The sequence below is a fragment of the Melospiza georgiana genome, chromosome 1, assembly GCF_028018845.1.
Source record: "Melospiza georgiana isolate bMelGeo1 chromosome 1, bMelGeo1.pri, whole genome shotgun sequence".
Lineage (NCBI taxonomy): Eukaryota > Metazoa > Chordata > Aves > Passeriformes > Passerellidae > Melospiza > Melospiza georgiana.
In genome coordinates, this window is record NC_080430.1 from 28,110,194 (window position 1) to 28,124,306 (window position 14,113).

The following is a 14,113-nucleotide window of genomic DNA, read 5'->3' on the forward strand; positions in this document are numbered from 1 at the left end:
AAGCATAACATATGAAAATTACCAGTAAAGCTAAGATTAAACATGATTGTACTTTTATATTGATGGTAAAACCAAATATGGGAGTATATGAATTCATGTATGTGCATAAACACACACTTCTGTGTAAAATGGTGTTTTAATCAACATAAATAGACCAGTTATGAGTATCTACTGCATGTGTATTTAACAGTAGCACAAAGAGCACAACAGAAGACAGAAATTATACAGGAATTAGAGGATATATTGCATCTATAAAGGAATTAATTCATTACAACACATTGCATAAGTATAAATATATATTATGGATATATGATCTCTAAAATATAATATATTTAATCCATCTGTAGATAGAAATATTTACATTTCCACATGTAAGTGAAGAAAATTAACTGTTCAAAAATTGGTAATGAAGGAAAAACATACCTGCCAATAATTCAGAATGATGAAAGCTGCAGAAGGCTTTCACACAAGTGTGGAAAGTTGAATTACAGGTGAAATCCACTGCCTATAAACATAAAGTGATGTATTACAAAAATACACACACAAACCCAATTACAAATAAACAGAGATGGGCTCTATACCAGCTTATAAGAATGGCATTTTAAAGTCATCAAGAACAACAGTCTGAAAATGCCTCCTTGATGTCCAGCAGCAGAGAAAAATCTATTCATTTTGGCAATGGGACAGAGTGGGAGGAGATTTAATTGGAAAAGATTTCGATAGCAAAGCAAGAATCCTCAAAATGTGACTTCATGAAAGTATCTCGAATTCCAGTTGTTGTTTGTTTTACACCATTACAGAGAAGAACTAGAAAAGACACAGGGCATAACATGGATGCTCAAAGATTATACTGTGACTTTTAGATTTTAAAAAAGTGTCTTTCATCATGAAAGAGAAATGCACACAGAGTGGCTAGATGAGAAATCCATAAAATCAAAGGTATGAAAGACAAATTGAGGCTTACAAACTAGAGGCCATTTAATAAAATTACTGACAAGTCTCAAATGCAACTAACAGTTTTTTTACAGAAGCTTTGGTGTTGTGCAATTCATTGTCACAATATACTCTGAAGGTCAAATGCTAAAAATGAGGATTACAGAAGGCAGTAAAGTATAAATCATTAAATACTATGAATGTGTTTCATATATTGAAGACTGTCAAATTATTCTCTTCTTGTCTTGCCACACATTGTTTTCAATTGGAGAACTGTTCTTCAGAAATATTACACAGGTAACTAATGACTGTTAGCTTAAAAATGGTTATTTAAATTATTTACTAACAGATGTCCTTCTGAATTATTAATTTCTCTTGGAAGTCTATAAAGCTTTATAATGAGGCTAGTTAAATAAATGTTTTAGCTGTGACCTGAGGCAGAATTTTTTTCAAACAGCATCCTTCAGCTCATGAAGCCTGAAACCAGAATCTCAGTTCTTCTTGGTATTGTAACCCTCTCTTGGAGTTCATGAAGGAGTTTTCTACTCATTAGCATACATTTCCATTTATATTTCCAAAAGAAAGTCTCCTTTGTTCATGAGGAAGAAGCAAACAAAAATGACAGAAGTTAATTTTTAAAATGCCTCACAAATTGATTTTTCCCAAAGTCACTCTTCCCACGCCTCATGCACTGAATTGTAATTGCCTGCCATGCTTAAGCTGTGCTTCAGTCCCTATAAAGATATTGCATTAGGAAACTGCTTGTAGGGCTAACCACAGTATTACACAGAAAAAAAAATAAAAAAAAAAAAGAAAATCACAGAAGTTAAGCAACCAAAACTTTCTAATTACTTTAGTTGAATAGCTTTATTTTTCTTTTGCATTATTTCAGTAAGCATTGTTAGTCTTCATTCTCTGTACTTCTTATTTGGCAATTAGGACAAAAAAAAAAAAAAAACAAACAGGAAAGGGCTTTTGTTTCATCAGTAGCACTTTTATGACAAGTTATGCCTCAAGCATACACAAAGACCCTGCAGCATTCAGATGGGAGCCATGTAACCACTGCTACCCATGAGTAAAACTTCTACTCTGACACAAAGAATTGACACTAGAAAGCTGATTGTAGCAAAACTGTGCCAAATACTTGCTCTTTTCCCCAAATAAGTATCCTTCAAATGAATCTGCAAGTTCACTAAGCAGTTAGGTCACCAAATCTGCTGCCATCATGACAGAGAGTTATGATATTTTCTTCATGTCTTCACAAGCTCCTTTTGGAATACGGAAGAAAAAAGTGATAGTCCCAAAGGCTCCTAAAAACTTGAATAGGGCAGGCAAAATGATCTGAAAACCACCACATTCTTCTAACACAGACCCACAGAACGACATTTATTACAATCTGTTAATTGGAAGATATTTGCCCAGAAAGCAGCATCATTTAAAGTATTGCAAATGGTGTAAAGGGAATATAAAAGTGGTCCAAAAGGACCCCATCTAGAGTAAATTTTACAATGTCCTTGGCATCAGCTGATCAGATCATGCCATAATTTTCTCTGTGCTGGATGATTTCTACACCCACCTTCCTCCATTTTCAAGTGGTCCTTGCACATGCTCATGGGAAACTTGTAAAGCCCCATTAAGTCAGCATATAAAATACTGAATTACAACAGAATACTAGGGGTAGTCAGTGCCAAAAAGCCCAAGTGTAAATCTATTTGAACACTACAGGCGTCTCCTATATAAAAAAAAAAACAAGTTATAGGTCATTCTTTTATGCAGAAATCCTAGCAAATAAGAGCTATTGGGACTTAGTAGAGGATTTTGAAAGACCTGGAAAAACTAAAAGAGGGCAATCTAGATCAGCAAAAGAAAAACTGCAGTAACTAAGGGTAAATACCTCTTCTTTCTCAAACTTTTTTTGTATTCTGGTGGCCATCTTTCCACTTGGAAAAAGTAGAGACAGTAATTAAAAAAGCAACACACCAAGTCACATCATTGGCAGGCATTCCCAACATCACACTTTTACTAATGCTATTAACAGGGGTTTTTTTTAAATTAAGAATAGACTGAAATTTCCATAAATCTTTCCAACTCAAAAGTCAGACAATTTGTTTCTTCTGTGATGAACAGGTAATAGCACAATAGGCAAAGGATGTGGACTGTGATGTGCTTTCTGAGAAACTGTAGCATATTAACATAGCCAGAGACAGAGCTGATCAAAACATATTGGAGACTTGTGACACCAATCAAAGCAGTAGCACTTTGCAACAGTATCAATATCAGTTCTGTAACATTCTTAATCTTTTTAAAAGAGAAAAAGAATGTTTTACTTCTAAAATACTCAATTCCACTACTGGAAGAAGCAACAAATCATTAAAAATCAGAAGGAATCACTTTTCAGACATACCTTTTTAATAGACACATGCCCGGATAAATGCAACTTGAGCCTCCTCTGCTCTTACGCAGATAAAATTATAATAAACTTCACTTAAAACTCTCAGATGAAGAAATAAAGCAGCCTCTAACTCAGGTGCACATTAAATATATGAGTTTTTGGAACGAGATTAAGTCAGTGTCCAAACTTCAATAATTCCGTGCATCAAAAGAAGTTTACAAGATTTTTCCTTCAGCCCAGTTTCTAAAAGTCCCAGTTCAAAAATATAGGTCAAGTTACCTACTGCCTCCAAACTTTCTCAAAGTCAGCTCAAATAGTGCAAGCCTGACCCATTTTGAGTGGGCTCTTCAAAACTAACTAAATAAATTAATCAGGTGGCTTCATGACTTTTCATTATATATATTTTTCTGCATTAAAGGTCTTGCACATTAAATATATTGGCATTTGAATTCCATACTCGGAAAAGATTGATATGCAGAATTCACAGGCATTTGGGGCTCACTAGTCAGCTCAAGGTAAATTAGTTCTTTGTATGTTTTATTTAATAATTACTAGAGTAAAAAAATATTAATATAAAGGTTGAGCACAACAGAAAAATCACTACTTTTTCTGATCGCTATCCATTAGTTTAATTGAAGGAAAACCAAAGCATCAAAAATCAGAATATATAAATTTACTATTATAATACAATTACTATACTAATTCCTTCTTTGGACAACCTAAGCAATGAAAATTCTTTAACTCAATTCTACTATCTTCTCTTATTAGTCCTTGAACCAGAGGAATGGGGAGCAGTTGGGGACAAACATTCTCTACTTAGTAAAACTGACCCATACACTATCCCATGGGGGAAGGTCCATTGGGAAATCTTGCAAATTTCATCCAAAATACTTCAGTAAGAAGAATGATATTTCTACAGTAAAAGTCCCCATTTTCTGAGATATTTTTAAAGGTAGCTTCATTCTGATCATTAAGCAATATTATTCTGAAAATCACTTATGAGGGGTTTCTAGTGAATTGTTGTCTTTTTTTGGCTGATTCTGCCAAAGCAAATATCATTGCGGCAAGAGCCGGCATATATGAGTCCTCTCTAGATTCCTGCATTACATTTCAGCAGTAATGTATTCTGCAATACATTTCAAAGTCTTATTTCAGGTACAAATAAGGCAAATTTCTTAATATACCCACCACAGATTTCCTCTGAGGATAACTACTATGAGAAATTCAAGAGAAGTCCACTGATAAGAAGAGCTGCTCAGGTAAAAGGACATTTACAGCCTGAGAACTGCTATCTATAACCATGGCACTTTGATCTCTCAGAATAAGAACTAATGTATCTGTAATGTAGCTCATTATTAATAGTTAAATATCTTTAAATGGAGCAGCTTTGAAGATCAGTTCCAATATCAATAGCTTGCATTTATATAGGGCTTTCATTTTTAAGGAGAGTGGTACATGGTCCCTGAAACATGCACATGCGCACGAACACAGAGACTTCTATTTGCATTCAAACACATCACTAAGATTAGAAATATGTATCCATTTTAAAATAAATATAAATGCACAATCCATCAGCTTACATATAGTTTTTGGAACTTCAATATATAAGCCTAGGTGACAGTCCAAAGTATAATCACAGATATCAATGTAGTTGTAGTGATTAATTGTGGAGAACACCATCCAGGGCTCTCTGCAGAAAAAGTTATATCAGAAGATGATTTCTGTGCAAAAAATAAACAAAACAACCTTCATTTTTTAACAGGTTCTGAATATAAGGGGGAAAACTTTATCTTTTATAGAGGAATCTTCTACAAAATACCATTTGCATTATTTCACTTAATACAAGATAGGCATTTCAGTCAATTCAGATCTTCACAGATTCACTTCTCTTGAAAACTCTCAGGTAGGATACTTAAAAATTTCCACCGGGTTATGTTTAAATGAGCTGCAGAAGCCAGAGACTTTATACCAGAAAAAAAATCAACAAAAAAAAATCTATTAAAGACAAAAACAAAAAGTTCTGTTCAAAGATTTCTGACATAGCAAGCAACATTAGTTCCCCTTCATTTAAATTGATTTTACTTGCTATGCAATATTCCAAAGATACATTGTATTGTAATTTACTTCTTCCACTTGTACTTCTACAACTGCACAAATAAGTTTCACCAAAACATCTAAGGAAAAGAGTCAAGCCAGAAGAGACTTTACCATTTAAAAAAACCAAACAAACTAAACCTCTCTAAACAAACATAGGTTAACCTTTTCCTAAACACCAGTTTATGGCTTCCAAACAGGGAGGGCAAATTCCCTCCAGCACTGAAGCAAAAGGAAACTTCATTACCAACTTTAATGGTTATTAAAACAACTTTTTGTTGGATATCATCTCTCAAACTAAGGAAACCTGAAATGAGCTGAATTTATTACTTATTTAAATAACTAATCTTTTAGCAGTTGATCTGTTTTGTTAGATACTGCACCTTTGTAAAAGATTATTTTCCCATAATTACTGTAAAACCTTCCACAACCAACATTTGCAGTATTGCATCCTATTTCCAAGTGTAATGACCCTCAAAATCCAAGATTGATTTTGGCTTTATTCTGATCAATACTAATCTCCAAGATATATTTGACTTCGCACTGACCTAAACAAAAAGGTCACTATCCATGTATTAGTCAATCTCCAAAACATTTATTAAATTAATTTCAGAGACCACAAAAGGTGCATTGTTACAACTGTTTCTATCTGGGATTTCTATCCATCATCCTTAGTAAGATTTACATGCAACTGATAATCCACATAATCACATTGTCACTGTAGTGGATTTCTCAAAACGTCTTTATCTGTCCTCAATTATTTTAACATTAATCTTTTTTGTATTTATCTAATTGGAGGAACACTATCATCTTATTTAGTTACTGGACTACTGGAATCCAGTCTTACATATATTAAAGTCAATGGGAGAATACATCTCCCTTCAGTGACAAAACTGAACTCTTAAAGACTCGGGGGAATATAAAATACTGCATTTATACTTTAGGTCCCCCTGAAAGCAAAGCAGGAGAAGCCTTTTGAATCCAAGTACTTTGACCAGCATATATTTAAAGAAAATTCACAGCACCAAGAAGCATATTTCTATAATGTTCATTTTTTTTAAATACAGATTTCTGATTCGTTTTTTTTTAATTTATTGGCTAATTTCAAAGTAGGACTTAAAAACTATGCATGCATTAAGGCAGCAGATAACATGATAACTAAATTGTTACTGACTGATCTGGGGTAGGCTTCTCCTCACTTTTATTCTCTTTCCTCAAACAAACAAACAAACAAGCTTAGAGAAACACAAAGAAAAGAGAAAGACCAATAAATATAGGATATAATTATTAGTTGTTAAAATTACTACATTCATTAAATACCTTTTTTGTTCTTCTTACAAAATGTAGGTTTTTCTTCCAAGGACATTACAAATATCAAAAGGACTATCTGCATTTCTGGTAGATACCACAATTCAATCTTTGTGTAGTAAAGATCCCATATAGAACATTACTTGAGGCAAGAACCATGTGTTTATTTCCTCCTTTAGGTAATTTACCTTAAATTAAATAATTTTACAACTTGGCTAAAATTTTCAGCTAAAGTAACACTAAAGACTCCATGAAATTTCTGTCCAGAAGTATTATTAAAAACCAAGTACTTGTAAGTTACCCACGTATACTTCAATATAATTCTATTAGACCTTATACACCTGGAATTTTCACCCAAAAGACACATTTGCTTAAAAATTTAAATTTAAGCTTTCCACTGCCTCTGAAGTTGCAGACACTAAAAAACATAAGAGTAGGAGGAATAAAGTGAATAGTAAGTAAAAGGGAGATGTTACTTAAACAAAAATAAAACCAAAAGAGTGTACAGTAATCAAGACTACAGATGCAAAAAGACAGACAGGAGGCAAATAATTTCATAAACATAATGAAAAAATCATCCAAGTTTCCTAACCATGGTATAAATATGGGTCTCACAGCTATTTTCACTCTGGCTGGGTGATCACACCCCTATTTCAAACTCATCTGTTTGATGACTTTTAGACTCCCACTTCCATACTGCCACCACCACCACTGGTCTTGGGCCAGGGAAGAGAGACAGACTTACCTTTCTCCAGATGGAACCTACTTAAAATTACTCATGTAAAGTACCTTTCTACTAAATAAAGTTACATTAGAAGTAAACCTTTTTCTACCCTACAAACGGACAAACAAATGGTCCCAAAGCACCAGGTTACCTAAAGACCCTCCAAGGGACAGAGCGACTTTTGCCAAACTTTGACATCCTGACTTGAAGCAGGAAGAGTACAGCACACACTCTGCTATGGTTGCTAACGGATTCATCCAAAAGACATCTCTAAGGAACAACAGAGGGATAAACAGAACCCTGTGCTGCTATCTGAAATGTGAATAGTTCCACCAGAGATGCTGGCATACTAGACAAAAGCAAAATTACACTCTCTTACACACAACACAAAATGAGAGATAAAAAAGCCAACAAGATTCAGCAGACTAAAGCTCTTCTAAAATTTTATTTTAAAAATCTGTCATTTTTAGCAGAATTTCAGCTCCACAAACTACTACATTCCCTTTCCTCACTGCTTTTGGTATGTGAGGGTGACAGAAGAATGTCTAAAAATATCTACGTTGCCAATTTTTTTATATTCCTTTACCAAACAGCTCTCATTTGAAAACATTTTGAATATTATGTGTTTTCAGAAGAAATTTGTAAGAGTGTATGTGGAAACCCAGGGCACCAGGAATATTTCTCTGTCTGCTCTGGGGTGCCTGACCACCAGGGGAGCACTGACTTTGACCCTCATTCATGGAGAAGGTTTCCTAAACTTCAAGATAGACTAGAATCCACAAAAGTGTGAAATAGATTTTAGAGAGTAGTTTAGGTGTATCACTTGGTGAGAAATTTAGGTTTTGGGATTTTTAGTATGTTGTGGATGGAAGCAAGATGGAGGACACATGGTGTTATCCTGGATTTCTTTTTCATGCTTCTCTTTCTTTATGGATTTGGGTAGCATTTTGTAATTGAGTAGAAAAATCTGCATCGTGGGCTCCTGGGGATCAGTTATTGAGTTAAAAGGGGAAATAATCTAGGTGTCAGTTCTTAATTGGATATTTCAGCTTTAAAAAACCTTGTAACAAAGATTGTTAGCCATTTTTGTGGTGCTTTTCCAGTGCACTCAAGTCCAGTATAGACAATGTACAAAACTCTAAATAAGATAATAATAAACAAAAACCTAAAACCCAAAAAAATCCCGTAAGTTTCTCTTTCCTAACACAAAACCACTCCAGAAAAATCTCTCCCAACAAAAGAGCCCAGCCAAGAGGGCCCAGCCAAGTCCCAAAAGTCAAAAAAATCAACAACAAATACCCCAACAAGCCTATAAAGTCATTCAGAGGAAGACACAGACCTAAGTACAGGCTGAGGAGTGAGTGAGCAGAAGAGATTTATGTCCCACTTCAGCCAGCCCAGAGATCTGCTGAAGCAAATGCAAAAGAATCAAGAATAGAAAGGCAGGCTGCACACAATACAGCTTTAGCCTGCTAAGGAGCAAGAAGCAGCTTAAAGCTGACGTAGACGAACAATCAATCACTCAAGAGGGGCTGAACATTGGCAAGCACCAAAAAGCAATGAAGAGTTTCTGAAGCTTCATTATAAACAGCCTGAAAGGAGAGCTGGACTGGCATGCTGCATGGCACGACATTTAAACCTTGGAGGGGAGCTAAATGCAAACACTTCCTGGGCACATATAATCCCTTCTGGAAAAATAGAGAAACTCCATCTCAAAACTCCTGCAGTACTTCCCAACGACTCTCTGCTGCCACTGGGTGTTCTACAACCCATGTGCTCTTACAGGAGGATGTTCTCCAAATTTCTGCAAGACAATTTTTTCAAGGGTAGTAGTCAGTTTTTCTCTTGAGAGCAATTTTCTTTACCAAAAGCCTCTGCTTCCCTTCTGCTAGTGTCCTCCTGAGTTTGCAGATGGAGTCCTGGAGTCCATGGAGTCCCACATAGCTTTCATTTCACGTGGTCAAACAAATCAGGACCTCTTATCTCCTCATGACCAGACCATCCTATTGGCCCTTTACAGCACCTACCCAATTTCAATTATTTCTTCTTGAATATGAGTGATCAGAACATTTCCTCTCATCATAAAGTGTGAGTTTATACTATTATATTTACCAAATCTTTCAGAACCCTCTCTACACATGCATCATAAAATTACGTTTTGCTTTTCCCACTGCTACTTTATATGACCATCCAGGTAAATATTACCTTTATTTCTCCTCCAAGTTTCTATCACAAAACAAATCTTAAATAGGTTACATATTTATATATGAATATGAGGACTAATGAATATGAGGACTAATGAATTAATTACAACATCATTCAAAGACCACAACTTCAGCTGCTTGGATAGGAACATCTTTGCCAAATATATGACTGAGGAGATAAGGACAACTGTGGAAAGAGAGACTTGGTCTTCATACATAAATTTCAAGAAAGCTACTATGTATCCACATACCACCAGTCAACCATGTGAAAGTTAAAGCAGATATTAAAGTGGGTACCCATATATTACAAAAGTAATTTTCTGCTTGTAGTATGCAAATTATTTCCAAGTGGCCTAACACACACAATTAAGAAAAACTGGCCTGCATAAATCAAAACTTAAATGGCAAACTGACTACTGTAAAATTGCTCATGGTCTGTGAATTGAAATAAATGCAACAACCACTTCTTATATTATTTGGATACCTGCCTTGTATGTGGTAATTTGAGTTGAGGGCACAGTTCTGACAGGCATTCTATGCTTATGATAAACTAACAGCTCAAAGAAGATATTGAATATATTTAGCTCATGAATAGTTTTGCTTCTGAAAGGAAGAGTAACTTTTACATCATCACAGTCCATCAGAGCAGAGTGAAACCTGTGATCTATGTGAATATTAGCATTCCAGCTCATATTTTCCTGCATCTCCTTCACAAGACATTCAGTCCTGGTTGCAACCTCTGTCAAGTAAAAGTCTCAAGCACAAAATAAAGTAAATGAAGATGCAAGATTTTTTTTCAAATTAAAATAAGAAATTCTAGGATATCTTTTATATTATCTACACATTTACTTGTCAGTCTAATGAAATAGAGCTAGAAAAGTTACACTGCTATGGATAAAAATCAATTTAATACAGCTTTGCAGCTGTTAAAATAAAAACTAAAATTCTTTCTTTTCCTGATTACATTACAAATACATTTGGGATATTGGTTATCTATCAATTAAGTGTGATCAACCAATGACTTACACCTTTAAAATTCAAAGCAGTCAGGAAGACATAAGTGAAAAGGTATTTCACCCTACACATGCTGACCTAAGGAATTACAAAGAATGGAAAGCATGGGATTTTACTACTTCAATTAAGTTTATTAATTCAATAAAAAATTTAGTCTCAAGTACAACCTAGTACAGTAAAGTTCTCTTTTTCTACTGTCTACATTAGTGTTTCAACAGGATCCAAATAAAGACTTTGTTGCTCTCTTGTGGATGTGGATGGCAGGCCTGAGTGCAGCAACCCCTCCCATCAGATCTTCTGGCCAGCTGTGACAGACACGCTAGATATGATTGCTGTAATATATGGTACACTAGTGTGATGTATAGCCTATAGAAGTGCTATATCACAGTGTTATCACTTTGTCAGCCTCCCACTACTCCTCCTTGTCATAAAATGCACAATGTGGGAGATAAATGTGGACTCCAAGGGCCTAACCACAGCTGGAATTTCTGGTATTTTGTACTGCCTTGGAAAATGTATTATAAAGCATCAGAAATAATGTGGTAGTTGCTAGAGATGCTCCAAATTCCTTAGTTTACAAAGGCAAGCCCCTGACAATATTAAGACTTAATCTGTTCCAAGGAGACAAAATAGTGATGAATAAGAGCCCATACCATCTCACAAGAAAACCTGCATTACTCCAGAGTAGTGCCATAAAACCAATGAAGCATCTGATAACATAACAAGAAGAAACATCTCTACAGTCCTTCTGAATCTCAAGTCAGAACAGGCCTCACAAAATGAACCAGTCACATAAATCTGGATTTTTAAAAAAAACCCTTACAATCTCTAAATTATTGTCTCTTATTATATCAATGGCCTTAGGAGAAAGTGAGTCATTCCAAAGTAAAGCCAATAGTATAGCTGAAACAGGAACAAGTCATGGACAACTTGTACCTAAGAAAATCACCTGCTCCCAAAGCACAGCATGATGTTCTCAAGTGACTTTCACAACAATTGTCCCTGACTGTCTTCCAGGTACTCTCAAAGAGACTTCTTATAAAAAATGGCTTTTTCAACAGAGCCTTTGGCAAAAGAGAACTAAAGTCAGGAAAGGACAGCATAGGTCCTGTGACCTATACAAAAGGAGCAAATTATTTTAATATGTTATCTTACACGTATTAAAACTAAAGGATGACCTGGTCAGTCTTTAGAAAGGGGACATTTTTAGTGAAGTTCGAGTCTGTTAAACCAACTTTCTTCAGTGCAGCTTCTCTGAATTTAGTGCTGATTTATAAATTGTTAAATGTAGCCACATCAGGAAATTCACTCAGAATTAAGCCTCCCAAACTCAGTGTTAGACATAAAATATTTCACACAACATAGAAAGCCACACTCATAATCCAGAACCACTTTTTTTCAGTTTCCATAATAACACAGATTTACATTTCACTTAGGCTGAATTATTAAAAGGAAACATCCGTGACTTGAATTTAACTTTATGCCAACAGCCTTTACTACTAGCCTTTATTTTCTTTTTTAATTATGCCTTGTTCTTCACATTCCTTGTGGTTGGTTAAGAGAGCTCCAGAAGTCATCTAACCGTACGCGATGTAAGACTGTCCCCACGCCCCCTGTTCTCTTTCCAGATGAGTCTCGGCGGCTCCTGCAGCCTCAGCTCCGCCGGTCCCGTTACCAAACGCAGCCCGAGCGCGTCAGTGCCAGCGCTGAGCGCTCCCGGGCTCGGAGCGGCACTCGGCGTGTTTAAAGGGCGCAACCACAGCCCTGCTCCGACAACACGCACAAATGCACCGGACAAACGAGAGGTTTTTTCCTTAAAATAGCAATTATTGGCTTTCGCAAAGCCAATGACAGCTTCAGTCCCGGGCCAAAGGCTCGCTCACGGGGCGCTGGGCAAACCTTTTCCGACGGCCTTTTTACTTTTTATAGGCATGGGCTTCACGTCACGCCTTTTTGCTTTGCCTCCCCACCAAGGGCGCATCCACAGCCGAGCAGCGGCTCTGAGAGCGCAAAACTCTGCGTGACACCCACAAGAACCCTGAGCAAACAGTTCTCCCAGCCGCCGCCCGGCCCCTCCGCAACTCCGCGCCGGGAGCAGCCGCACCGCTGCCGGAACGCGGCACGCACGGGGTCCGCCGTGACCGAGCCGAGCGGCGGCGACAGGGCGAAGGGGAGGGCGAAGGGGAGGACGCAGGTGAGGCCGTGAGGCCCGGCTCCGCGGCCGCCCGCAAGCAGCTCCCGCCCCATCCCCGCATGGACCCGCACCTCCCCGCACCTCCCGCCGCCGTGAGCGCCCGCCCGCGCACTCACCGCCCCTCGCCGCTGCGCTGCCCAAGCCGGGACACGGCGGCGGCACCTCCCTCTCTCCCTCCTTCCCTCTCCCTCCCTCCTGCGGCGGGGCGGAGGCTCCGCGCCCCCGGTGCCCCGCGCCGCCCACGCCGCCTTCCGCGGGCCTCCGCCCGCCCCCGGCATCACGGGCCGCGCCTCCCCGGGAGCCGGCGCTCCATCCGCAATGCAGCTGCGGCCGCCCTCCCTCCTCTCCCGCGTGTCCTCCCCCGCCCGGCCGTGCGGGCACCTGCCCGCTGCCCCGCGGGTGCGGCAGAGCGAACCCACCCGAACCGCGCCGCCGAGCCCGGCCCCGCGGGCACCGCGCCCGCTGCCACCGCCGGGAGATCCCGGAGCGCCGACAGCGCGTCAGACAGCAGCGAGAGGGGGGGAAATACCACACACACACACAAAAAGGAATAATAAAGGAAAGAAGTAATAATGGGGAGTGAGGTGGGATGTGAGGAAAGGGTGTTAAAGGGTGTTCTTTCCAAACAGACTTCTGCGGGTTGTTTCTACCCCCCACAAACCTATTACTGCGGCGGACCCCTGGGACCAGCCGAGATTAATTGCTCTGTGTTATGAAGAAAATGATAGATGACATTAATCAGGGAAGTTGTAAGTCATCCACGTTTGTAGATGGAATTTGGAGATTAGCTGGGACAGATGGCAGGCAAACACTGCGCTCTCCAGGTCTGGCGTAAATCATCAATGTCTGGAATTATTAAACAGCCAATGACAAAACCTCATACATTTTCCTGGAGTGTATCTATCTTAGAAAGATGAATATTCACTGCATATCATGAAAAGCTTATCCAATCATTGTTCTGTTTCTCTTTCTAAATAATGGAAATATTTGGTTTTCCTTTCTGGATGTCAGAAACTTCAAGCTCAGAAGAGAAACTAGACTTTTCACGCCTCTTGTCCTTCAGGACGTTGATGAGAAGCAAAGTCAGGCAAACAAGTACCTAAACCACTGCTTTAATGCCCTTTCTTAAGTAAGCAGAAAAAGTTGCTGGTTAATAGGCTTGTCTTGACATCTCCAGTAGATCTATCGTTATTTGCAGTAATTACTGCAGCAAAATATTTTTTTATTTAGGTTTTATTTTTCTTCATGCA

The 14,113-nt window shown here is 38.1% G+C and overlaps 1 protein-coding gene across 1 annotated transcript in view; it reads right to left on the reverse strand.

Annotated features, from left to right (window-relative positions):
- The window catches only part of THSD7A (thrombospondin type 1 domain containing 7A), a 266,483-nt gene extending 253,438 nt beyond the window's left edge, over positions 1–13,045 (reverse strand). The window contains exon 1 of the mRNA XM_058019397.1: positions 12,980–13,045. The gene's annotated coding sequence lies outside the window, so the exon portion shown is untranslated. The remainder of the gene's footprint in view (positions 1–12,979) is intronic.
- Between the last annotated feature and the right edge of the window lie 1,068 nt (positions 13,046–14,113).